This window comes from Sinocyclocheilus rhinocerous, unplaced genomic scaffold, assembly GCF_001515625.1.
Source record: "Sinocyclocheilus rhinocerous isolate Xijiao unplaced genomic scaffold, SAMN03320098_v1.1 scaffold57, whole genome shotgun sequence".
Taxonomy (NCBI): domain Eukaryota; kingdom Metazoa; phylum Chordata; class Actinopteri; order Cypriniformes; family Cyprinidae; genus Sinocyclocheilus; species Sinocyclocheilus rhinocerous.
In genome coordinates, this window is record NW_015652130.1 from 230105 (window position 1) to 239407 (window position 9303).

The following is a 9303-nucleotide window of genomic DNA, read 5'->3' on the forward strand; positions in this document are numbered from 1 at the left end:
CCAGTAGGTGACAGCAAGTGACTGTTAATGAGTGAGTCATTGAGATTCAACCGATTCATTCAAACGACTGATTCATTCAGGAACAAAGCATTTGACTGTGTTAATGAGTGAATCACTGAATAATTTATTCAACCGATTCATTCAAAAAGCTGATTAATTCAGTAAGTAAACACCGTCCTTTGCTCAGAGATGCAAAACAGTGCTGTGATCTTTGTTTGGAACTATTTTCGTTGGCAAAATTGAGCAAAAACAAGCAATATTATGTCTAAAATGTAAGTCACATTGCTTTACTGAACTTGTATAAAGTGATTATTAAATGTGTTCATGCTGATATCTGCAGAAAAATGGCACTCTTTTTGTGATATAGATTAAGTTAACTATATTAAATTATATAAACATAAAGCATACAGAAGCACTTTTGCCGTCTACAATTTAGAATGCCTTGAATTTTGAGTTTTAATAGACTAATAAATCACGTGCGTGCACTCTCTGTGATATACTTGATAATGTCAGATCGCACATCATTATTACAACACTTACCATATTATCGCAGACGATGCTGTATCGCACGCCCCAGACTCGACTTGAGTGGAAAATGAATCATTCGCAGTTGTGCGCGCAGCCACACACTTTTTTAAGCACTTAACTTGCAGACGCCAGACCACTGATTCGTCAAACCTGCTTTCCTGCAGTCCGTGTTCTTCTGACTTCTGACTATTTTGTAGTAAGTAACGAATATGCTTCGGGGAAATGTATCGGAGTAAAAGTATACATTTTAATTAGGAAATGTAGTGGAGTAAAAGTAAAAGTTGGCTGAAATATAAAAACTCAAGTAAAGTACAGATACTCCCAAAAAATAATTTTTTGTACTGTAACGAAGTATTATTACCTTGTTACATTACACCACAGCTGACAGCTTTACCTGTGAAATGTTGTGGAGTAAAAGTAAAAGTTGGCTGAAATATAAAAACTCCAGTAAAGTACAGATACTCCAAAAAATACTTAAGTACTGTAACAAAGTATTACCACTGCATACGAGGGTCACTTAAAAGGCCAATACACACTGCACCAAACTCGAATAGACATGAGACAGGTCTATAGAAATCTTCATGTGTATACTTTTAAATGATTGTTTAGAATTGTTTATTTGACCATGTGATCATAGGTGGCACATCCTCAAGACTTAAGAATGTTGGATGGCCAGTTTCCCTCCATTATCTGGACAAAAAACACTGAGACATCTTCTTTATGTTCCACGGAAAATGTTTGGAACTATCCCTTTAGCAGCTGTAAACTTCAGCTATGTTGCTAAGTTATCCAATTCAATTCAGCGAGAGAGAGAGAGGGGTGAGTGCTTGAAGGTGAATAGAAAGGTAAGACAAGCATGAACACTGAGAATGTGTGAAGCGACAAATGCACCTCACGCATCAGCTAATGCCAAACTAAAGGGGTAAATTAAATTTCTAGTCATAAATTACTGAAGATCTTTGAGGGAACCTTGTCAGTTTTACAGCACAGTGCTTGAAGTGAAGTCTTGGTTGAGATTTTGGTGTTCAGATATAAAAGAACCATTTTTTGGAGGAAGACAAAATCCACATTGTATGTTTTGACATGTGGAGAACAGAATATCCAGTTCTTCAAGATGTTAACTTTTGATTGACATCTCGCTGTCTTATCAAAGCCTGACCCGCACACCTATTTTAATGAGATCCATACCATGATGGTTATCCAGCATTATCACAAATAAAGACCATGTGTTCAGTTCTACGAAGTCTTCTTTCAAAGAGATACTTTTAAAGAGATACTACACCAATGTCATTTTAAATAATAAAGTATATAAAGTTCAGAAGAGTCTCAATTTGAAATATAATATTTTGTAACATTGTAATAGTCTTTACTGTCACTTTTGATCAATTTAATGCCATTTTGCTGAATAAAAGTATAAAAAATAATACTGAACCTCACAATTTTGAGTGTATGTATATATTAAACGTTGACTATGAATTGTTATATTAGTGGCATGATTTATGAACGTAGTTGTGTGCATATTTATAACGTCACCTCGTCAGTCAAACGCTCATCAGTGTAAAATGTCGTGTCTCATTAGTACCTCATTTGTCTGATTGAAAATTAGCATGTTAAGTTGCGAGTGTTTTCTTAAAATTAGAACTGATCATTATAACTAAATATTTATGATTCAGAGTACATACCCTACATACTGGTGAGAGTAATGAGCACGAGGTCACATGAGGTTACAGTGCCTGAACTTTTCAGCTCATGCAGCAGAAATGTTGCTCAGGTATGGAGGTTTTAATTGACTCATTTTGGGAAAAGGTCTCCAGGTTAACCATTCAGATCATTTTGTTCCTGCTGAATTTGCTTTTTTGAAGATCAGATTATAATACGTCTTGTGAAAAGGACATGCATACAATATGCATGCTATGCAGAGGCTATGCGTTTAATTGGAGGGTACAGACTCTTTATGTCTGGGAAAAGATAAGCGTGTGTCATATTTTACTATATTGTTTTATATCATATTATGTTTTGATAATTGTCTTATTTTGCTGCATATAAAACCTAAAAGCTGTTTCTTTTATAAAATGTCAGCAATACACTTTCACATGGCTACTTTTTTTTAAATGATTGTAAATTTGCAGACTTATTTAATTAGTACTTTTTGAATATCTTTATAATACAGGCAAATTCTGCTATTAATTGTTTTAGAGCTGATCAGACAACATATGAGATTATAATGTTCTGATGACAAGTGAATATGTTTGTAATAGTGCTTGAAAAAACAAAACATTTAATATTTTTATTAAAATCTATATTAGAAAATATAATTATTATTGTTATTATAATATTAATAATTATTATTATTATTTAAAAGGGTTTCATTTTAACATTTTTAACATTTGCTGCTATAAAGAAATAATTTATATTTTTTGTAATAAATAACAATAATTTATAACTTTATTGTTATTATTCTATAATAATAACAAATGTTAATAAAAATAATTTGTTTAATTGTGTTTTTAATTATTATTATAATATTATGATTTATAATTAAAAGGGTTGATATTGGGGTAAAACAGCAAAGCAGCTTGATATTCAAAGAAAGCAGGATTGAGGCAGTTCAGCAGATTTCATCTTTATGGGAAAGGACCTGCTGTTATTTGGCTCTTAAATGTGAATAATTGCTGCTATAATCAATGTTTCACTCGGGTTTTGTTACTTGAGGAGGTTAAAGATGTGGAGCACGCTGCAGCCAATCGCAGACATTCCTCAAGGATTAATAAAAGGGCAGCTGTGACATCACTGTAAGATCAGAGCCACATGTTGTGTTTTTTGGTGTTTAATCTGACCACAGTGAGTGTGCACATGCACAAGATACCTCATACTAAGCACTGGCATCTGGGTAAGAGATAGCGGGTCTCTTGAAAACATGCATCCTGTTGGAAATTCCTGGAGCAGATGTGTAAACGTAGTCATGTTGCTTATTACATTAAACAAGATGGACATCCAACACTGCTGCCATTCTTCTCTCCTAACATTTGTTGTTTTTACATCATCTTATATCATAGAGAGTTATATAATCTTATTTGTGGTGTCCCTACTCATTTACATATGAATGACTGTTGATTTTGAATGTTGCCCTTGTGCTTAAATTGATATGCTGATGTTACAGATGAATCATCTGTGACATGCAAGATTTTCCTAGCTTCTTTGATTTTACTTGAACACGCAATGAGAACCAAGAAGGGCTTTAGAGTCTATTTGTGTTTTTTCTTTTAAATATTATGTATTTGCTTAATTGATATCCCCTAAAAACATTTATTAATTTAGTGTATGTTTTTAACCAAAGTCATGTAAATGAGGAAAGCACAAGTAGTTTAACGCAGGTTTAACACATTGTGAGAATAGTACACAGATTGAGGTAAAATTTCATAAGAAAAGAAAACAGACAAAAAAAAAAATTTTCTCCTCAGAAAACCTCTAAATCAGTCTTATTTATTTTACTTTGATATACTTTGGTTAAATGAAAATTTTAAATGCTCAAATTGGATCAACTGATCAAAAAAGTGCAGAGAACCCTTCTATTTTATTCTGAGCTTTTATGGCATTTCTGTCATGCTCATCCTCATGTCCACCACAGGAAAAAGGATTAACTGTTATTAATTCAGGGGGATTTAAACATGTTCAGATGTGGCTCAGTGATTCAGGGCTTTATGTGCCAGTCGCTCTCGCTGGCCTAAATCAGAGGGCAACTGTGCCAACATGAGTATGTCAGCAGCTCTGACCATAGACTACTGAGTCATTAACAGTGTTGGGGAGTAACTAGTTACATGTAACGGAATTACGTAATTTAATTACAAAATAAAAGTAATTGGTCATTAATCAGCATATTCATTAAAAAATCAGAAAAATAATGCATCACAATTTCCACAACCATTTTCTACATTGATAATAAGAAATGTTCCACCAGATCAGCATATCTGAATGATTTCTGAAAGATCAGGTTAGGGTTAAATAAATGCAGCCTTGATGAGGATGATAGACTTCAAAACATTTATCTATACACTCTCTTATATATGTTAAACTGAGAGTTAGACAATGTTGCTCCTTTTGTGTTGCATGAGAGAACAAGTCATATGGGTTTATGAAAGCAAATAAAAAGTCAGAATTCAAATTTTTGGGTGAGCTATTCCTTTGAATGGGAGTCAACAGGAGTTTGTAGCCTATAGACAATTCAGAAAGTCTTCTACTCTTTTGTATCCAGCAGACTGCAATACTGTTATCTCAAATCTGCGGTGACCCACATTAGTAGTTTCTGCATTTCTCATTGTATTCATCTAATCCCAAGTGAATTAGATCTTGCGAGTCCAGTTCTTGGGTCATTCTTTTCCATCCCCTAAAAAGACCCACACAACCATATTCTTCTTGTTCTAAAACCATCACCTCCACTCCACTCCAGTAGAATCCTTCATGTCTTCAGCCCATTTCCTTGGTCACTAGAGCTTTGGATTTTGTATATTCAGTAGTTCAGATTTGGAGCATGTCTCCTCAGCGTTCACCGGGCTAGTCATCCAAATATGGGCCGTCTTTGGTTTTCTGGGGCCGCGGGTAGGAGTTTGAGGTGGGTTTTATTCAGCCAACTCTGACAGGACGATGGTTACACAACACTGCTGGCCGCGGGATGTGAGGAGAGAGGCTCTTTTAGGCGGGGGTGGGGGGCTGGGGGGAATTTGAAAATGAAACCATTGTTGTTATTCGTGGGACACCTCAGTTTGTAACAGCCATGATTACATCCATATGTGACCACTGCAGGGAAGCTAATATCTTCAGCCCCGGGAAAAAGGAAAATCCTCTGACGGTCAGTCTATTGTTACTGTATTTACTGTAAAAAAGGATAGTAGGTCACTCAGAAAATCAAAAACCAACCATAGACGAAACATTATTAAAACACGACTGCTTTTCTGAGGTGACAAATCGGAAACATGCATAAGCCTTTAGTTAACTTTCTCTCCCTTTCCCTTAAAACCACAGTGCTGGTTGCTTCAGTTCAGGATCTGGAAAAGATCAGGGACAGGCAGACTATCATCTTTTAAGCTATTTGTTCCAAAGATTGACAGATTGATATTTCAGGCACAGCAGTCTGTCTTTCCATAATTCAAAACAGACCCGATAATGCTAGCCTGCTAAAAAGACTAGATTAATTATGGTCTGGTGCTGTTAAAAGAATAATTTACCTAAAAATGAAAATTTTCAAAAACATTTTACCAACACTCCGGTCATCCAAGATGTAGATGAGTTTGCTTTTTCATCAGAACAGATTTGGAGAAATGTAACATTACATCACTTACCATCACCAATCGATCCTCTGCAGTGAATGGGTGCCGTCAGAATGAGAGTCCAAACAGCTGATAAAAACATCACATTAATCGGCAAGTAGTCCACACAACTCCAGTCCATCAATTAACATCTTGTAAAGTAAAAATCTGCATGTTTGGAAGAAACAAGTCCAGCATTAAGAGGTTTTTAAGTTTTAACTTCAAACCATTGCAAGTAATGCTAAATTCCTCCCAAATCTCATATACCTACTGGATGGCCTGAGAGTGAGTATATTTTCTGCAAATTTAAATGTTTGTGGTAATGCTTACCAATAAAATAATGTTGAATTTTCTAATCATTTTGAGTAATATTTGACAGTTTCTAAATGCAACAAAACAATCATTTAATAACTGCATGAACAATTGAATAAGCATTCAAAACTAACTGGTTAGAATGTAAATTTCTAGTACACACACTGAGAATGTAACAAACCATATCTGTCCTCATGAATATGCAGATGTGAATTAAATAGCCAGCCTTGATGTACAGTGGACTGCTTTCGAAACAGTGTTGCTGAACTAATCTAAACCGTCCTCCAAACACAACAGCTAATTTGTTTACAATCCAGCAGTCTTTTGTGAGCAGCCGGAGATAAAAGCATAAGCTCCTATAGTTGTTCTCAGTGGTTTGTGAGGATAAATCCAGAAGAGGCGTAGAATTTAGGAAGTCCACTGAAGTCTCTCCGCTCTTTGCTGTAGGTATATGACTTGCAGGCAAGCACGGCTATCTCTTTCCCATTTAAATGCTAATGAACAGTAGGCTGGGGTGCTGAGAGTGGCAGCGGAGGCTGTGCATTTTTTATGTCTTATCTCAAAGGTAAAAGGTAGCAGCTCCTGTGCCGTGACTGAGGGGTGAGTACATGATCAGTCATTACAAGCACCAGAGGTGATCTGACGTGTGTGTTTGTGTGTGTGAGAAAACATGCATATTCTTACAGGCCTGTCATGACAGAAATTAGGCAAAACTAAGCACAGATATTTATGGACTTGATCAAGAGTGTAATGTGTAATCTTTTCATGATTGTGCATGAATCAAAACTGTTAGCTTGCAGTGTACACACCAGAAAAAAAATTGTTTTTTGTTTGTTTATTAAATATATATTATGTATTTAAATATTTTTCAGTTTTTTGTATATATATATACATATCAACATTTTTTTAAGTTTAATAAAATAAAATTACATAAAGTATTTTATTTTTCATCCATCCATTTATTTAACTTTAATTTATACTTTTTTTATTTATATTTAATGAAAATATTTTATTTTATTTTTAGCTCTTTTTCCATCAAGCATTGTTTTTGTCATAGGGAAAATACATCCCATCTGTATAGAAAAATCGGATCTAGACAACTTTCCTTTGACCTTCATCTGTGAATTAACTACAAAGGAATTATGTCATTTCCTCCAGTCCATTTTTCCCTTGATTTTAAGTGCTAAGTGTTTTTCCATTCTACTTTAATGCCCTTGACTGGATCCATCCATTTCCCCAGACGGTTTTAACTACTATCAAAGATAATGTCGGAAGAGGCCGTGGATCCCACTAACAATATTCCATACAGTCATATCTGATTCTAACACACTCCATAAAAATCTCAAGACATCTGCCTCGTTCTGAATGTCATTTTGATTTGATCTAAATTACCCAGCATCTGGTTGTACAATCATGCTATTTGATGATAATCATAAATGAGATTATGAAGCGTCACAAAGAACCGCAGAAAATCTTTCAGATAATTAAAAAGTAGTGATAATCATACAGTATATTTAGCTAACAGGCCTACAGCTATAAATTACATGAAAATATGGAAATTGAATTTTTAATGAACTTGAGTATTCAGTTTTGAATACTGAGCAAATATTTTGGGTTTGGGTTAATCACAGTAAATCAAACCTTTATTGAATATATCACACACGAATCACGCTTAATCCACTCATTCGGTGTGCATTGCCATCTCCTTTCTATTTTATGAAATGGATTGGAATATACTCACACACACACGAGCCTGCGCTTTGACTGACTGCTGATACAGAGATAATGAGATGCTTTACTGTGCTGCGAGTGGTAATTGCCTTGGCTTGGTGTGTGAAAATCAAGGCCACTCTGTGTCTCTGTGTCATTGTCATCCTGGATCACACCTGTTATCTGTCTGCTTGTGCCGACCGCAACCAGACACTTACAGTTCACACACTCTCACTTACAGTCCTCGGCTTAATCATTTCTTTTTAATTCTATCATATTCAAGGATATTGTTGTGTGCTACATTTGCTGAGGCTTTTGAAATCCAGGCACAGTGAGTCATTTTGGCTATCGAGACTTCAGACTTGCTGTCCATTTCCTCTAGTGCACAAACACACACTGGCACAGAATGACATGCTTCGCTAGCAGACAGTCCGGTGTTGAAAGAAAGAAATCTCTCCCTTATCTGCCTATCTTCATCTGTGCTTCTTCAATGGCCTCATCAGACAGAGAGAGTGTTTGCACACATATTCCAACTTCAAAGAGAAAACTTGCAGAGATTCATCAGCTATCACAGAAAAAAGACTGATTTTAACTCCAGCTCATACATTCCTTTGTTTTAAAGAGCAATTTATTAATAACTTTAATGACTTTTTTCTTCTTTTGCTAATCAAAATATATTGCAAGGAATGTTGCATGTTGAAGCATATAATATAATATAGGTAATGAAGCATTCATGCTTTTTGTCTTTAAGAAATTGTTTTTCATTTGATGAAAATGTACTCAAACTCAGGCCACCCAAGATGTAGATGAGTTTGTTTCTTCATCAGACCAGATTTAAAGAAATTGAGCAACAAACTGTGTACCGCTTGCTCACCAATGCTTCACTGCAATGAATGGGTGCCGTCAGAATGAGAGTCCAAACAGCTTATAAAAACATCACAATAATCCACAAGTAATCCACACGAAGAGCTGCTTATTTGTAAGGAACAAATCAAACATTAAGACATTTTTACTTTAAACAGTTTCTGGCTAAAATAGTCATCTATCCACAATGCCACGTTTTCCCACACTGAAAAAGACAATAAGTAGATTTACTTAATTTTTATTTTGCAAGTTTTTGCACACATACATTTTAAGTAAAATTTAAGTATTGAATTAAGTAAAATCTACTTAACTAAGTTAGGTACATTTAGCAAAGGAAATAAGTAAATTTAACATGGCCAGTTAGAGTTAGGGATGTTCGGTTCTTGAACGAATCGTTCTTTTGAGCCGGTTCTCAGGAAGTAACCGGTTGAGCCGGTTCACAAATCGAACTGAATCGAACTTTAATTCCGGGTTGATGACGCAGGACGCACAGCCGAAGTAGCACGTCCAACTCAAAAAGAACCGAATGAGCCGGTTCAACCAACTGTCGAAGTTTGCTGAGGATTACCGAGGACTCAACAAGAAC